The following is an 18,273-nucleotide window of genomic DNA, read 5'->3' as shown; positions in this document are numbered from 1 at the left end:
AAAGGCCAACCTCAATTACATAGTAAGTTTAAGACTAGCCCGAGATACCCAAGACACTGTTTGAAAAAAAAAGAAAGAAAAAGAAAAAAATCCTTGAAAACCAAAAGATATAATTGAATTTTTTACATTTGTACAATGAACATGCAATTAAATAAGCATAACTCATTATGCTCTAACTTGCAGAATTAAATAGTATACATGATTTTATAACCTGGCGGCATGGCATGCCTAGCTTGTGAGCCTGTGATGGCTCTAGAACTACAATGATCCAGCCACTGTGCCAGAGGGCCCTTGGTTAAGGTTCTGCTTGCCAGACAAGCTAGCTTTCCATTTTCGTAGGTTGACAGCTCTATGTAAGATGTGGCCACAGGCATTGGGTGGTGCAGTTTTTGTTTTCCTTTTTCTCCATCTCTAGTGTCCAAATCCTCTTTATTAAGTAGACAGAACAAATGGGGTCAAGGCAGGAAACCTAGTTTCATGTTTTGTTTTAGACTTCATAACCTTCTGGACCTTGGATTGCTTCATCTTTGTCTTCCAAATGCTGTACCTTGTATAGAGTTATCAGGAAGATTTATGTATGTATGACAGCCTAATTATAGAAGTTACACCCTCAGTCCTAAGTTCCATTTACTTAGATGACCTGCTCTTTATGAGGCTACACCCGTAGCGATCATTACTACATTTGGAAATATCCCTCCACCCTTCAAACATGTCCTTGAGCCATCTTCTGTTAAAATTTCCCAGATACATCTCTTCTACTATTCAACCTCCCTGTTTTAAAACCTTAAGCATTCTCTTCATGTATGCTAAACTCCAAGTTCTCTCCTCTAGCTTTCAAAGGTCCTTAGCTCTTGTCCTTGTCAGCTCCCACCTGTCTGCTTTCTCCATTTTCTTCCCCTCACAGGTGGGTGTGACATGCTGTCCACACCCTGAATTTGAGTGTGCTGTGTACCCTACTGTACTCTCTTTTTGTCTCTTCAACATCAAATAAAACTTCTCTGTCTAGAATTTTCCATGCCTAATATAATGACATAGTGAGTGGATGAAGTTTTTCCTTTGGTGTTCACTGTTCAAGTCTGCATTTGTTGTAGTAACTTATGCATTGTAATTGATTACTATAGACTTTAATTTTCAGTGTGTGATTTTCTAGCAAAAAATAAAGGCATTAAAAAGATGTGTTCTTATTGCTCTCTGTCTAGCTGGGAGAAGCTGTACCGGAACTCTGGGAATTGTTCTTGAAGATGTGAATGATAATGGCCCCTTCATCCCCAAGCAGACAGTGGTAATTTGTAAGGCCACCATGTCCTCTGCTGAAATTGTTGCAGTTGATCCTGATGAGCCAGTGAACGGCCCACCATTTGATTTTAGTTTGGAGAGTACAGATTCAGAAGTACGGAGGATGTGGAGATTGACAAGGATTAACGGTGTGTGATTTCAAACATTGCCCTTTCCTTTCTACTCTCTCCCCTCTCACTCGCTGTCTCTTTCTCTCTGGAAATAAGAGAAAAATTTATTATATGAGAACCACTCAGGAAGAAGATACAAATTGGTGTAATAGGCCATGAACCTCTTCAGTTTTGCTGTTGATAACAGAATTCTCTTAGGTTGTCTGTAGATCAACATCCAAGAACTCACCTGCATGAGTTTTTGTAAATGCTGTCAAGCAGCTGGGAAGTGAGCCCCCCTCCTTGCAGGGGTGTCTGTCCCTGACAATGTCCACCACCCCTCTGCTCTGTCTGTCGCTGTGCTGACAGCTCACTGTTTTGTGTCTAGTTATTATGGGAATCTTTTCTCGCTTTGGTTTGCAGTTGACGATAGCCCAGAGGGCTCTGTGGTACAAGAATGGATGAATTTAAGTGACTTTCTCCACTGCGCATGTGCCACACCTCCACCAGAACTTAATTTCTTGCCTCCCAAACACGCAGCCATGGACGTTGACGTCATGGCCTCATAGCTTTCTTAACTCAAGGACCTCAGTCACTTTTTGAGTGATTTGAAACTTGAAAACACCAAATGTTTTCAACCTCAGCTCTCAATGGCCATGCCTTAGTTTCCTGCTATGACAAATTAAAAGGTTAAAAAAAAAATAAGTTCATGCAGCAGAGCCTCAGATGGGGAAAGGAAAGCAAGGTGTAGCCAAGGCAAGTCAAGACAACCTGTCTTGAACACTAATGACCTGCAGACTGATAAGATACATGCGTTAAAACAATATTCTCCTGTGTGTCTTGGGGAAGAGGAGAGAGATTTTTATTTATTCTTTCTAAGAAAAAAAAAACTTTATTCTTGGATTTTTGTCCTTTTACTTGTTTGAAGTAAGAGATGCTTTTAGTTTACAATGACTTAAGAGAAAATGTGGATTTTAGACGTTCTCATCAGCCAAGTAATGTTCTAGTCAGAAGCCTTGTTGCCGTTTTGTCTCTGTGGCACAGGGAAGTGAACCCATGCTGGGCACGTAGTCACCTACTGAGCTGTAACCAGCTCTGGAACTTTGTTATTTTGTAAATACCCAGTCCTTGAACACACGAAAAAAACTAGGGCGGTGCCAGGACAAGAATGTACCCAGCAGAGGTCTTGGTGTTTCCATGGGCTTCCGTCAAGTGCCAGATCCACCACTGTTACATAAAGTCTGACCATGGTATTTACTCTCTGGGAGAATCAGTTCATCCTTGTATAAACATTGGATTATGTCTAGAAGTCAACAAGACAATGTAAGAAATAGACATGACTCACTCCCCCTAGTCTGTGTGTTGGCTCACGATTATGTCTTAGAAAATACACTGAATAGATAATTGTGGTTCTATTAAAATCACAGTTCTGTGATTTCTTATCTAGGTAGCCTAATTCCTTTGGAAAACTTCAAACACTATACTGAAAGTGAGCAGGCCACACCGGGGAATTAAGTAATGGAGTGATTGTCCTGTTGCTTGTGTAGTCTGCTGTGAGAATCGTTTTACATCTTTGCTCTGAGCCTGGGATCCTGCCAGCATTAGATCTGGATATTTCCTACTTTTAATCATAAAAAAAAATCCATCTAAACAAAAACATTCACTTGGTCCAGTGACCCATAAGCATTAGTGTGCTTGTGTTCCTGTGGTGTGCGCATGACCCTCTGCCCACGGAGTACATTGCTCCGAGCTGTCAGAAACAGTTCTTGCTGATAAACCACAAGTATTCATGTCCACTTGGCAGAATTTATGAAAACAAATGAGAGATACCAAATTTTCAGCTCTCTAACTCCCCGAAGAATGGAAATTTAATATGACAGGTTTAATTGAATATCTTAAAGATAGGACAGAAACTAACCTCTTACCACATCTATTAGTTATGATAGGAAAAATTTGTATATGAATGGATAAAATACTTTATTGCAAGAGCCAAACATTGTCATAGACAGTGTATTAGTTTCTTTCCTCAGTGCTGAGACAAAATAACAGGCGGCAGAAGCGTGACGCAGCTGCTCACATTCCGTCCACGGTCAGGAGGCAGCGAGCGAGGGAAGCTCATGTTCTGCTCTTTTTTTCTCTCTCTTTTCTTTTTCTCTTTCTCTTTCTCTCTAGTCCAGGAGCCCGGCCCACAGGGTAGTGCCATCTGCATTCATCACTTAAACTTCTCTGGAAATTCCCTCAGAGGCATCACCTAGGGGACTTTAAAATCCTGTTAGGCAGTGCACGCTAACCATTGCAGGCAGCATTAGACTAACTAACGCAAGTCGTAAGTTTGCAGTGGCTGTGGGTCAGAGGCAGTCAAGTCCAGCCACAGCCAGGATCGCAGCATTTATGATAACCCACGAGTGTCCATTTTCAGGGAAAGGGGTATGTGTTCGATAACCCGGATATTTCTGCTGAAGAGCTGTTGGTGGCTTTTGTATCACTCTGGTTTTATTGTTTACTCAGATACAGCGGCTCTGTCTGTCTATCAGAACGACCCTTCGTTCGGATCCTACGTAGTTCCTATCCGAGTTACAGACAGACTCGGTCTGTCCTCAGTCACTTCACTGAATGTCCTCACTTTGTGACTGCATCACTGAAAGTGGACTGCACAGCCCGCTCAGAGAGAGGACCGGCTATGCCGACGTGAGACTCGACCATGGGCTATTCTTGCTATACTGTTGGGCAGGCCTTGCTGTTTTGTAAGTCCTTCTTGAATCTATTCCAAAAACCTTAAAACAATGCTAAACAGATTCTTAGGAATGAATGTTAAACTTTATGGGTGATGATTTGTACATAGCTATATTTCTTTATGTTTAAACATAAGTAACAAAATATTTTTAACATTTATTTAAAATTTTTGCATATATCTCTTTTATTTTAGTGGGAAAAGTTGCCCTATGTGAAGGTCAGAGAACACAGTTTTCAGGAGGCTGTTCTCTCCTTCTACCTGTGGAATTGGAGTGGAACATAGGTCATCTGTCTTGGTGGCATGCCACTTTTTCCTTAGCGAGCCACCTCACCAGCTCATATATTTAATGCATATGTTTAAATGTACTTATATGTATACTCAGCCAGAATATACAGGCTCACTGGAGAAAGATATCATGTGGCATGTGTTTGTGGCATTTCTGTTAAGGACACACGTGCTTTGACCATGCAATCGTACGTTCTTGAAGGTGTTTTACACCTTTTGATCTGTGATTTATTAATATCGGATGCTGTAAACACAGTTTTTCCCTTATGGATGAGAGACCTAAGGGAGCTCCCTTACCCTTCTTCCTTTCTCCAGGTATCCTGTTTACGTTAGTCTCTGTAGTGTCTCCCAGGCAACGAAGCAACAAAAAGTTTATTCCTGATGATTTAGCGCAGCAGAACCTAATTGTATCCAACACCGAGGCTCCTGTAGATGACAAAGTTGTAAGTCACTCATCTGTCCTTTTAAACTATGTGTTCATTCTAAACTAGTTCGTTTGGTTGTTTGTTTGTTTGGTTGGTTGTTTTCTCAACAGACTTCTTTTGGTGTCTGGTGACTTAACAGCAAAATGTCATCCATTCCAGGGAATCAATAAAACAAATATGATTCCCATGAATGTGCGGTATTTCAATTTGACCATCAACACTGCTTAATATTAAAAAAATTTTAGTATGCATTTTTTCCCATTTCATGTGTCTCATGGGTTCAACATTAGGCCTGTATTTTTTACAAATGTATCTAAACTGCTGTTTTATGTTTTAAAATATCGCTGTTTATGTTTTGATTATTAACAGTTCACCAGTATAATTGTTTTTTTTTTTAAAACCTGGCTCCCAGCAATAAAGTCTGTACCAGACTTTGATCATGGTGGGAAAAGGTTTATTGGATTTTTTCCTGACTATAATGTGGGTTAGAAATGAGCCCGAGGCAAGCAGTCCAAAGCAGCAGCCGAACAAAAGGCTGCTGAGTGGCTCTGATTTTCTATTCTAATATGTGAAGAAAGAACAAGTAAATATCTTCCAAAAAGCACAGCTGATGACTGGAGCAGGGAAGGTTCTAGAACCACAGAACAAACAAACTACAAAAACAAAACAAAAACCTGAACCATATCTGAGAAAAAGACCGAGGGAAAAATTTTAATTATATTTCAGGATTGTAAACACACAACCTGGAAGAGGTAGTGGTGGCATTTTTGGTATTTTTTCTGCCTAGTTCATTGCTTGATTTATGTAGATCTGAAGGGATTTTGTGTTATTGCAAATTTTCTTTGTATTTGAGTTGGAAGGAACTAAGTTCGTATAGACCGAGAAAGCTTGTCATTATTTCTTTCTCTTCCCATGCCTGTAAAGGTGAATGGGATGGGTTTTAGCTGAGACAGAAGTCCCTGTGACACAGGAATGCTGCTTCCAAAGCATTGGAAAGCTTGTAACGGAACCTGCCCAGCATGCTAAGGAGTGTTTAAAGGCGGGAACTCACATCAAGCTTTGGGATTTGTTTCTTTCTTGTGTTAGACATGGCATCTAATGGCATCTAGTCAGGGCACATGCTAGAGGTACTCACGGTTGAAAAGACAAACAGCCGATCCACTCCATGTGTTTGGAATGATTGCATTGTAATGCCGACCTAAGCCAGGGCATCGTCTGCACCTGCCCTACTTCTACTGTGTTTGCTCCTCTGTATATTTAACTGATGCACGCCATTATCTTTTCAGTATTCCACAAACGGCTTCACAATTCAAACGGTTGGAGCTTCTGGGCAGGACAGCTTTGGGAATGTCGGGAGCAGGAGCCAAAAGTGGAGGGCAAGAGGACCATTGAGATGGTAAAAGGAGGACACCAGACCTTAGACTCCTGCCGGCTGTGGCGGCCATCACCACACCCTGGATCCCCTGCAGAGGAGGACACGTGGAGGTGGACAACTGCAGATACACTTACTCCGAGTGGCACAGTTTCACGCAGCCCCGACTTGGTGAAGTGAGTTTCTGAGCTGTTCCCCAAACTTTTGTTGCTATAATTTAAATTTTACAAAAGGTTCCAACTTAGTGTTTGTATAGACAGCTACTTTTAGTTAATGACGAGTATACTTACTGGAAGGTTACTATTTTTAATTAATTTGGGCTTAATTACGTTCATATTAATGTGGTCATTCACTTTTCTGTATATTTTATTGATTTTATTACTCTTTGGTTGCTGCTTTTGTTCTTTTGAGACATGGTTTCTCTGTGTTGCCCTGGTTGACATGGAACTTGCTCTGTAGACCAGACTAGCATCAAACTCAGATCCGCCTCCCTCTGCCTCCTGAGTGCTGGGATTAAAGTTATGCACCATCACCACCCAATGGTTTTTTATTACTATTTAAGTAACTAATTTTGTGCAATGATTTTGTGTATGACAAATGTTGTTTTAGCAACCCAACATCTAGCACATGGCAATATATACCATCACTTTGCTGTTCAGAGAGAATGGTGCCCACATCAGTTTGGGTTCAGTTTATTGAGTGTGCTTTTCACTTTTATCATTATTTAGAGAGCGGGAAACAATGGCCACTAAAATGAACACTTGGTTACTTACTGCCATTCAGGACTTTTAGAGGCATGCTAAGACTGACTTTCTGATGTAATTTTATGATACAGACCAATCATGTGCATTTTCTACAATAGGAAACCATTAGAGGACACAGTCTGATTAAAAATTAAACAATGAAAGGTAAATCAAAGAAATTCTTTTTCTGTAAGTACATTTTGGTGCTTAAAATAATAAAAATAAAATGTGTTGTGGTTTTCTCCCTGGCAGAAGGTGCAGTTGTGCCATGAGGATGGACAATCAGACGCTCGCTCAAGACTACGTCCTCACGTACAGCTATGAAGGCAGAGGCTCGACCGCTGGCTCTGTAGGCTGCTGCAGCGAGCAACCGGAAGACGACGGACTTGAGTTTTTGGACCATTTGGAACCTAAATTTAGGACTTTAGCAGAAGTATGCACAAAGAGGTGAAGAACGCCTCCCAGGGTACCAAACTAATGGATTTATTACTTTTTCCTACCTGCTTTTAATATAAACTAGGCTTTTCAAAAAGGAAGATATTGTATTTGGGGCTCCCCCCACAGCCTGCCTTGGTCTGCAGAATCTCCAGAAATGCACATTTACAGAAAAGACCTTGGACTTTAGTACATTTGAACTTGAAAACCGTTCTGCATGGGTTTTAATTGCTTCCTTCTCTCCCAGGTGTCATCTACAGGTGGAACTTTAAGGAAATTTGCATTATTGTTTACATTGGGCATAGTGACATCAACCAACTTATTGTGCAATAAAATTTAATGGATCTGAATCTGTTTATGGACTACGTGAACCTATACCCCAATTGGAGATGTAGAAACCGTTATTTCCAGCTAATGGGTTAATTGATTTTTCATATGGTGCTTGGAAACTGTTGTTTTCCCAAACATTCTAAACTGTATATACTGTGTCTTACATTTGTTGTAGTCTCGTAGCATGGCTTGACTTCCTAGTAAAAAGGTTAGACTGCCAGGCAGCCATTGAATATGTTTATAGTTTCCATTCCATTGGGGTTAGCTTTTAGGTTCTATTCTGGGTGAAATTCTACACTGAATCTACATCTCCTTTGTATTAACTTGTTAGTTAAATTTAGATTTCAAAATTTCTTTAAAATGTATTTTTATTACTCTTACAAGTTTTTTTTTGTTTGTTTTTATGTGAAATACCAAATGGTCTACATTCCTATCCCCTCTCCACTTCCTTTTTTTTCTCTCCTGTCGATTCTGAAACTTGTACTTGGATTGGAGAATCCAAAAGTTCTCAAAAGTTGTCTCTCTTTTCATAAAATAGTTTTCTGTGGTATGTAAGCATGTGCATTGTCAGTTTTCTTAAGGTCAATGTGATAGCAACTTGGCTTTGGAATTTTTGGTAATTGCTTCATTTCTGTCCTTAGTGAAGAAAGTTTTCATTTTCCCATTGAAAGTGAGGCTCTTTCATGATCTGTTAGAAGCAACATTCTATACAACAGAAACAACAGTAATGTAGTTAGAAGTAGGATGTGGCCATCTAGTGTAGAAAGGCACATTTATGATTTCTACCTTTAATTCAGGGACACTGGAAATGGGAAATAGTGATGGCATTTGAACTAAACTGCTTGGCATATGTATTTCAATCCATCTCTGGGATAACAACTTCATAACTTTTTAGATGCTATAGCTAGTCATAATTACATGACTGTAAAATATTTTTTACAATAGTTTATAATTACAGCTTTTACCAAATGTAGAAATGGGCCAAATGATCTAAAAACTGTTAGAATTTATACATGAGTAAACTTCATAGCCAACCATAGATCAGAGGTCAACCTCCTAGGTGAGCTCAGCACTTACATTCGGTGCACGGATATTCTAGGTGCACTTGTGATGCGTGTGGTTGTTCCGGTGTGTCTGGCTTGAATTCACCAGGCTGGCTTATAACAATTATTTTCAGAACAAAGATTTGGAAAAATTTGGAATACCAGTTATGTTTGCAGTAGAGTCATTAATATTTTGTCAAAAATATTTCCGGTTATTTTTAATAAAGTATGCACAAAGCGATTGTGGGCGAGTAGTGATGAAAATATCAGCGAAGCAACGCCAAGCAGCTGGGTGGGTTTGTTACTCTTGGGTCTCATAGGAGTGGATCTAATACAGGGAAGCGCCCTCCCTTTCCCAGCTGTTGGTACAGATCGCAGAGCTAGCCAGATTCACAGATGTTACCTTCCCACTCATTCCTGTGCTGTGGCCTTGGCCAATTCGCATACTCTCTGTTTCTTTATTTTTATCCTCTTAAGATGGAAGATAGTTTTAGAAGTTTTAGCTAATATGTTTTAAAGACGTTTGAATTAAAAGGAAAATGTGTGGTTGTGTTTTAGTTGGGGTTCCTCTTGCTGTGTTGAAGCATCGTGATCAAAACAACTTGGGGAAGAAATAGTTTATTTGACTTATATAGATGAATGTTTTAAAAAGGGACAGAGTAGGGAATAAAAGTCATACAAATGGTCTACCTAAACTTACCCCTAATAATAAAAAATGTTTTTAAATAAATCATGTATAAAACCCCTTTTATATCAATAAGAATCAATTAAGAAAATGGGACAATGGAGACTGTTTTGAGCTGACATTTGCCGCTTGAGAATGTGTATCTTCAGAATGATCAATTGATGACTGGATCTCAAATGTGCTGTTGTTCAGAACACATCTGCAGACATTGTTGGCACATACACAGGACTGCCTAGTTTGTCATGCTATGGATGGACATACCAGGTTCAGGAAGATGAAACAGAAGAGTATCCACTTCTTATACAGCTGATAATTCGGAAGCCCTCTGAATTAAAACTTTACCTGGAAAGGCCTTCCTCTGCTGCTCTCCTACCTGTCCCACCAGACATTAGCAATGGGTTGCTACAAAATGGTAGCATTTGTAGTTCCTTCTAGTCAACACAGCAATCTACAATACACGGGTTTCAGAGTGGATTCCCTGATGCATTGCTCTCCTTACTGGGGCACGGTGCCATCTGAACTCTCTGGGCCTGCTTTTGTGCCTTGTGTTGAGAGGGGAGAAGACTTCTCAAAAAGACAGTAGTCAAAAAGGACGAGTTGATTCATGGAGACTCGCGGCATATTGCCCTGAGTTTGCCTGGACAGCCACTGCTGATGGGGAGAATACTTGCTTGGGGGCAGTCAACCACAGCCGCAGTCTCCGTTTCTGCGGCTGTCTGCCACCTGCCCCTGTCCATCTAGCCCAGAAGCCTGACCAGCATTTACCAGGGATGGATTTGAGACTTCATGGCTCAGAATCATGTCTCCATCTCGTTCTTATGGTTGTGTATTTTCCTTTTTCAGTGGATCTGGAGTTGAATTGGAAAGCTGATGTTTAACACATCAGCCTGTGCACCACTGCTGAATCCCTAGAGTTATTATGCCATGCTGGTTGTTTATTTATGGTAATCATGGGTAGGTAAGACTGCTGGTTGCTTTCCTCCTTTGTGAGATTACATGGCACCTTCTGCCACTATGAAAGCTAGTCCTCAAGGAGTCAAGTTGGTGACCTCCAGGCCCTATTTGTGAAAGTGCTTGGTGTCTTCAGAAATAGGGACTTACTCTCTCCTCCTTTTGGGGGACGACCAAGTACAATAGCAGTAGCCTCTAATGCTTGGGGAACCTCCTGAGCCAGCAGCATTGATCAGCAACTCAAAAGGGCTTCTCATGCATGGTGTTGGGTTTTTGCTATATGATCTTTGGCTCTTGGAGGGTGCATTGTTAACCCAGATGAGAAAATTTTGTTCAATATGTATATTTATACTTCAGACGTTGTTGTAATAGAGTTTTTAGGAAGACAGTTAATAGTATAATTTCCTATGACTTTTTCAGATACCTTTACTGTTATTTTACTCTCCTACCTCCTCCTCTTGGTCACACCTCCCCCCTCCCTCCCTAATTAGAGCCCCCTCCTTTTCTCCATTTCCCTGATTATGTCTCTTGTACCCTGCTATTCCTTCTTTTCTATAGCTTCCCTATCCCCCTCCTCCAGTAATAGTCCCTTTTAACTTTCCTGGTTTGGGCAGCCACTCCCAGATTAGACATGATTTTTTAATCTTGGGTACTGATTCTCTCACGTAAACTCTGACTCTGACCTTAGCCTTTCTTATTAGTCTCCATTGCTAGCCCGTTTTCTTGGATCCAGATAAAAATTCCTTCTGTTGCTGTTTTCCATTGTAGGGACTTGAACTTAGGACCTCTCACGTATCAGGCAAGTGTGGACCACCGATCTACATTTTCAGCCCCAAGCTGATGTCTTTGCACCTGATTTCAATCTGGCCAGCCACTCTTGTGACTTCCTGGAGTAAATTGTTCTTTCCTTTTGTGCCCTTCAAGCCTCCTTAAACAACAGAGCCCTGAGAGAAGACTTGGTGTCTGTGGAGCTTATAGGTTGTGCTTAATTCTGAGAACCCCTGATAATACTATAACACTATTTACTGTGTAAAAAGAGAAATACGTTTGCTACCCTATGGGATGCAGCCTTCCCATGCTCTTTATGTCCTCAGTGTCCTTCCAGTTACATAGGCTTGAAACCTTTGATTCCCTGGTCTCCTGCCCAGCACATCTTGTTTGTTGTTTGCATTGTCTAACTTTCTGAGATTTTTTAAATACAATCTTATTCATGAAACCAGCAGCCATTTGATACCTTTCTTGTGCAGTCATCCATGGCCTTCTATGACGTGCACACAAGAACTGCTCCCCATGAGAAAGGACATGATGAGTCAGCTCATCAACCCTACCACATTCCCTTCTGCAAGTTGGGACATGCAGGGTGTGGATAAGGTATGGGCGCAAGCCTGTAAAATGCATATGACGCCTAGAATATGGTAAACACTCAACACATGTGAAACAACTCCAAATAGTGCAAGCAGAAGCTGTAGTCGGGGAAGGTATCCTCTCTCTAATTCTTAAAGAAATACATACATACATACATACACATATGTAGGTATTATTTTGAATTATGCATGAATGTATATGGGAGGGCAAAGTATGTGTGAGTGCAGTTGTTTTTGAAGGCCAGGGGAGAGCTTCAGATGCCTGAGAGCTTCAGTTACAGACAGAGGCACACTTTACTGCGTGTTCCCGAAAACTGAACTGTGGTACTCCTCAAGGACAGTGCTCACTCTTAGCTGCTGAGCTGTCTCTCTAGAACCCCTGCTCCCAACTATAGTCTTTTCATCAATACCTGCTCGTTCAAGAATATTGATACCTAGAAGGTGAGCATATTTATTTCTGCTTTCTTCCAGTTGCCACTGAAGAGCAGAACATGGAATTTTCTCCATGGGTCCTCTAGCTTACTGTGGGTCTGACACGTAGAATCACAAGGAGCTACTGATCTCTATACTCTACATAATCTCTGCTGTGTAATGTTTGTGCAATTCCTCCAGGTGGGCGGTGTTGACCTGACCTAGATCATTATGTACAGACAGTTTCTGCCACAAACCCGACTCGCTCATGGTAGGCCTCACTCACTCTCCATTTCTTCCTTTGTTAAAATAGGAGTCTGATGAAAAATAGTTTCAAATAGCATCTCCTCCAAAAGGGAAGACATCTGCTTGTTTAGAGCACAGCACTATAGATTTGACTCTTAGATTTGTATATATGTATGTGTTGTGTGTTTCTTATCATGTGAGAGATTCATGAAGAACAGAATGCTATTCAGATTTTTATGTCCTTAGAATGCTGCTCTCAGCACATTTTAATGAGATCAAGTTTTATTTTCTAGGTCACAAAGAGTAAACACATCAAAAATTACACATTAGAGGTTTGGTTTGCTCATTGCCATCTCTTGGTACAGATTTTTTTTTTTTTTGGACAGAGATGGTGCATGCACTATTCCTTCCTCATACTGGGACATTAAATAAATAGAACGTCTGACATTTGCCATGCATCACAGGAAAGAGACACATTGGGATTTGGGGTTCCCGTCCTGCTTCTTTGCTGTGTGGTGTGGATGACAAAGCAGGACTTCTAAGCAGCATGACGTTGAGTATTGTGGCTTCCAGTCACCTCCGCTCCCATCACCATTAATCACACAAGCCACACCAGTGAGTTGTGATCTTGCCTGTTTTCTCCACTGTTCTCCAGTACCTAAGGAGCTAGAAAGTGTTGATGGATGATCGACGGCATTCATGATGGTTAAGTACTTGACCAAGACTGACTGTGATGACTTAAGATTCATTGTCCCCTTTACTTTGAAACCCATTTATCAACATGAACATTATATCTGAGACTGTCTCTATTGTCACACATTCCAACATGCCAGTGATCTTTTTTTTTTTTAAATGGAACCATCACCTCCTGGATAAATAGAACTAAAAACACTTTGTGTTGAAAGAATTCTTGAAAGGATTTCTATAAGTTTGTTGAAGTCTATTCATGAACTGCTATAAGTCAGACCTCAACTCCAGAGAAAACCATGAAACAAGTAAGCAGTGTTGGGGTTACAGATCTGAGCCCGGCCTCCGGAGAGACCGGAAGAGCGCTGTGTAATGCACTGTAGTGCTCTCACACACACTGAGATGAAAAGCTGCAGAGAAGGCCCAAGATCAGGAAAAGAAATGGATGGCCATGAGCCTCCAAGGCTCGTGTATGCACAAATAGGGGTATACATGTGCATGCAAGTGTGTGTGCGTGTATATGTGTAGACACAGGGCATGGGGTCCTCTGTCACTCTTCGCCTATTCCTTTGAAGCAGTATCATCTCTCTGAAATCTGGGGCTCACAGTCAGTAAGCCCAAGTGGTCCTCCTTCTCCACCCATTTTCAGAGCTGGTATTACAGGTGTGCACAGGCTACCTAGCTTGTTGTATGGATGCTGGAGTAGGATTCCAGAGGTCATGCAAACACTTTTAAGTGCTGAGTCATCTCTCTAGCGTCCCCCTGGCTCATGGGGTGGTAGTGTTTTAAAGTTCAAGTGTCAGTAGTGGTGGCTTAGCTATTGGGTTTCTGTATTATTGGGGGGGTTATGAAATAAGTAATTTACAAAATGTAAAGGATAAAGACTGTCAATGCAACACTTGGTTGGAACAGAAGGATTGTCCAAGTAAATAAATGAATAAATAAGCCAATGAAAATTCCAAGAGACTTATTTATAGCTTATAATAATAATAAATAATAAATAATAATAATAATAATAATAATTCAGAAATCAACGCACATCTGTTAACAACATTCTCCAGGTTCAGTAAATTAAGCATCTTAGAAGATAAACTCATTTTGATGGCTCCTACACATCTCACGGATGTAAACTGGTGGTGCAGTAGTGTGACTGGAAAGAACGAGGACAAGGCTACAATAAGAAGCTCTTGACAAAAGGAAGTGGTTAACCCCATGTCTGCTGCTAGGCAGTAAGATGTACATGCGTTAGGCTGTATGTATGCCAAAGACAAAGAGGGGCTGCCAGGCCTTCAGACATGAGTTCACCTGGTAGAGCAGATGACTGCCTAGGAGATGGCAATGATTTGGTGGTGTTGTGCTATTACGTGGAGTTTGTGTCGTGAAGGTTTAGGTAATCCTTATTGGATGGTCATGTAGGCCCAGACTTGCACTAAGAAACATGAATGGGGCAAAGGGCAGAGCCACACTTTGCAATGTAAACTCCCCACAGGAAGGGGGCGGTTAGAAATTTCCAAGAATCAAGACTTCCAAGCTAACCTTTAAAGAATGAGAAACCAAGCAAGCCAAAGCTGAAAGGATCTGAAGCAGTTAATGTATGGAATTCTGATACAAAATTGGAAGTCAGATTAGATAAAGAGTTTTATCAGAAGACGTAAGAGAATGATGGAAATAGTTTACTCACTCTCAAGAGTGGCTCTCTATGAGGCATTAACCAGCAGTAGTCAGCGAAATTAAATGTGCCATGCTGGGAAAATTGAATGATATGTTGTTGAGAGACAGTAACCATAGTAACCATAATGGGGCAATAGATACAAACATCATGGCCACTCACTGTAGTCAGAAAGATAGACCCAAATTTCAGCTTTGTCAAGTTCATAAGCCTCCATTTTTTATATAAAAAATGAATAGAGTAACAAATTAGAGTCAGTTAAAGATCTATGTTAGCATTCCACCATGCATTGAGAAGCACTGACTTTTATTACTGGGATAATGTTGGTGATGGAGACTCATGTGATGGTCCCAATTAGAACTGACTTAAGGGAGAAAGTCACAAACATTCTCAGTAAGAATGAGAAGGCTGGGATGGAGCTAAGCACTAGCGTGCTAGCCTAACATGGACAAAGTCCTGAACCTAATCTCTAGCATACTAGGGTAAAAAAAAAGAAGGAAAAGTTTCCAGATCAATAGAATTCAAAATATAAATAAATATGAGGCCATGGATGCTAACATAGTTGGTGGTAATCTCTTAATGGTGGAGATATTCACTAAACATTTGTCTATTCTTATTCTATAATGAACATATAGTACTTAGAAAGTTGAGGAGAGGAGGTTATTGTAAGTGAAACATGAAATAGTAAAATTTCACAGGCTTTGAGAGTTTTCAAGTTTGGGGCCAAGGAGATGGCTCATTGGTTAAAGCACTTGCCACACAAGCATGAAGTCCAGAGTTTATATCCCCATATTCTACATAAATGCCCCGCAGGGTCTGCAGACCTACCTGTAATACAGTGTTTGAAGGCAGAGACTGGATTGGCAGAGCAAGCTGGCTCGCTGGACTAGCTGTATTAGACGGCTTTTGGTTCAACTGGGGGATTCTACCTCAGTGTAAAGGAGAGGGTGAGGTAGGAAGACTCCAGGCATTCGCCTCCACGTCCACACATATGCACACACTCCTGCACCCATATGTACATCCACATACTTTCACAGAACGCAAATACATGTATGCTACACACATGAGGGAAAGAAGAGGTTTTCAAGTTGTACATGGAAGGCAGACCTTTTACCTCCACACACAAGGTCCCTGCTAACACATACCACAATGACCACACTGAAGTTAGAAAAAGATGTTTCCTCCTCCAATGTCATAATTGAGCATGTTCACATATTTTTAGTTTGAAATATACTTTAATATACTTAATGGGTGTGACTTGTAACTTCATATACCCAACACTTGCTTACTAAGTAAATAATTTATTAGAAATTTCATGTTACATGAAATGATCTCACAGTATTTGAATAATGAATATAATTTTAAAGCAATTCAGTTGGTCATTGTAGAACACCTGGGTCCTTACCATGCTGAATCTCAGTTAGCTTGTGCCAGTGTATCAGTATCTGAAATTTGAACTCCAAGACTTTTGGACTGCAGCGTATCCCAGATAAGAGCTCTGATACAAGCCACCTAGGGAAATCTAACCTCTTTGGTCTTCAGTTTTCTTTTTTGTAAGATGAATAATTTAATCCTCATAGAAAAGCGTAAGGAACATGTGATCTATACAAAAATATTTTTAAATTCTGGACTGAGCAGAATCTCATATGTGTGAGACATTAGAGTTTATTCAGGGTACACTATCAACATTTATGGCTTTTGCAGTCATGATGTGTATGGACTGTTAATCAGAGCCATGGAAACATTTGTAAGAACGTTCTTGCAAACATTTGGGGTGTGTGTGTGTCTGTGTGTGTGTGTGTGTGTGTGTGTGTGTGTGCATGTGTGTGTGCGTGTGTGTGTGTTTATCAGGAGGCCTATATACTTACCCCTTACATCCAGTATGTGACTCCTAATCAATCAGCTGTGGATTTCTCCCAGTTGGAGGATAGGTGAATGTCCTGTAAGTGTCCCCATCTATTTAGAGAAAGAGAAAGTTACTAGAAGAACCTTCTTGCTTTAAGATTTTAACAGTTATGTTGATCATTGAAACTTCTAGTTGGGAAGTATTCAACTGACTCTTCACTCTGAATGTTTGGTAACTTTACAAAATAAACTGACAGCAGACAGATTCCAGGATGAAGAAGATTCAATTATGTTAGACATCCGGCACAGAAGCATGAGACTCAGAAGAGGCACGCGGCTGGGCTCTCCATAGAGGGATCCTGATAACCAAGAAAGAGCTGGACTGCTGGGCAGGAAGGGAGGTTGCATAGGCAGGGAACCAGTCATGAGGTTAGGAGACAAGCAGGGAGAGGCAGCAAGCATCTTTCAAGGCCAACTGTCAGATCCCCAATGCCTTCTTCATTTTGAAATTCCTTCCTGGGCAGAAATGAAGGGTTCAGGGAGGGAGACAGTGATGGAAAGGCCTCTGCTATATCCACTGTGCATCGAAGTAGGGAGAATTTTCTTTGCAAAACAATGGCCTTTCAGAATCATTCCTGTGTCACAGAGGCACATGGAAAGATGTGCTTCACCATAGATTATAATGCTGTGTGCCATGGTGACAGGTGTTTGTTATGTGTTCAGATGGAGCACATCCCTTAGACTCTCGTTCCTAGAATGTTTGGAGTAGATTTTACCTTAGGACTTACCTATAATCCTAACTAATGTGTGACTCTGTCTAGTGTCCAGAGGAGCCCAGTGTTGAAAATTTCTCTTCTTATGTATTCAAACTCCAATAAATATGTAACTTACCAGACTTCCCTTCTGTGCATGGGACTTCCTGAGGGAACCAGGAAACAGAGGTGGTTTTTTTCCTACCTGGGTGACATAGACAGGACATCAGTATCCTCTACCACAGCAGTGACCCTGAGGGCTTGGGGTGAGCTGGTGGGTTTCCACCCTATCACTCTCCCTTTTGTTGAAAGGTGTTTCCTTGGTATAGTTGGTGACTTCACGGCTGCTGATTTAACTTTAATGGAACATGGAGGCCTCAAGTGGAACCCAAGGGCCAACCTTAATTAGGTGTGATCTGTAAAAGAGTCATAAATCTAAACCTATGATGCTTGACTTTAATGGATGACCCAGAGACACCTGGGGAGAAGGTCTTAGTAAAGTCTTTGTCTGCATTGGGTTGGCCTGTGGGGGAGAGCTGAATAAAGTTAATTGATGTGAGAAGATCCTGTGTGGGCAGTACCCGTCCCTAGGCAGGGATCCCGAACTATGTAATGGAGGAGCTAAGCTACAAATGAGCAAGGGTGTGTGTGTGTGTGTGTGTGTGTGTGTGTGTGTGTGTGTGTGTGAGTGTCTATCTTCACTTCCCCACAGTGATGGGCTGTAATCTGGTATCGTAAACTGAAGCAAACTCCCTTCTCTCTTCAGTTGTTTCTTGTCAGAGTATTTACAACACAGGAATAGAAATTAAACTAGAAAACCCAAAACTCTTAGGAGCATGATGTGGTCATCAGATTTCCTTCTCTCTTGAGGAAAGGAGGGAACATAGAGATTTCATTGCAAAGCCAGCTAA

The 18,273-nt window shown here is 41.0% G+C and overlaps 1 pseudogene; it reads left to right on the top strand.

Moving 5' to 3' along the window:
• The first annotated feature begins 1,199 nt into the window (after nt 1-1,199).
• On the top strand, nt 1,200-7,404 carry LOC119805727 (annotated as a pseudogene).
• Nucleotides 7,405-18,273: the final 10,869 nt, after the last annotated feature.

The sequence above is a fragment of the Arvicola amphibius genome, unplaced genomic scaffold, assembly GCF_903992535.2.
Source record: "Arvicola amphibius unplaced genomic scaffold, mArvAmp1.2, whole genome shotgun sequence".
In the NCBI taxonomy this organism is placed as follows: domain Eukaryota; kingdom Metazoa; phylum Chordata; class Mammalia; order Rodentia; family Cricetidae; genus Arvicola; species Arvicola amphibius.
This window is presented reverse-complemented; position numbering and strand designations above follow the sequence as displayed.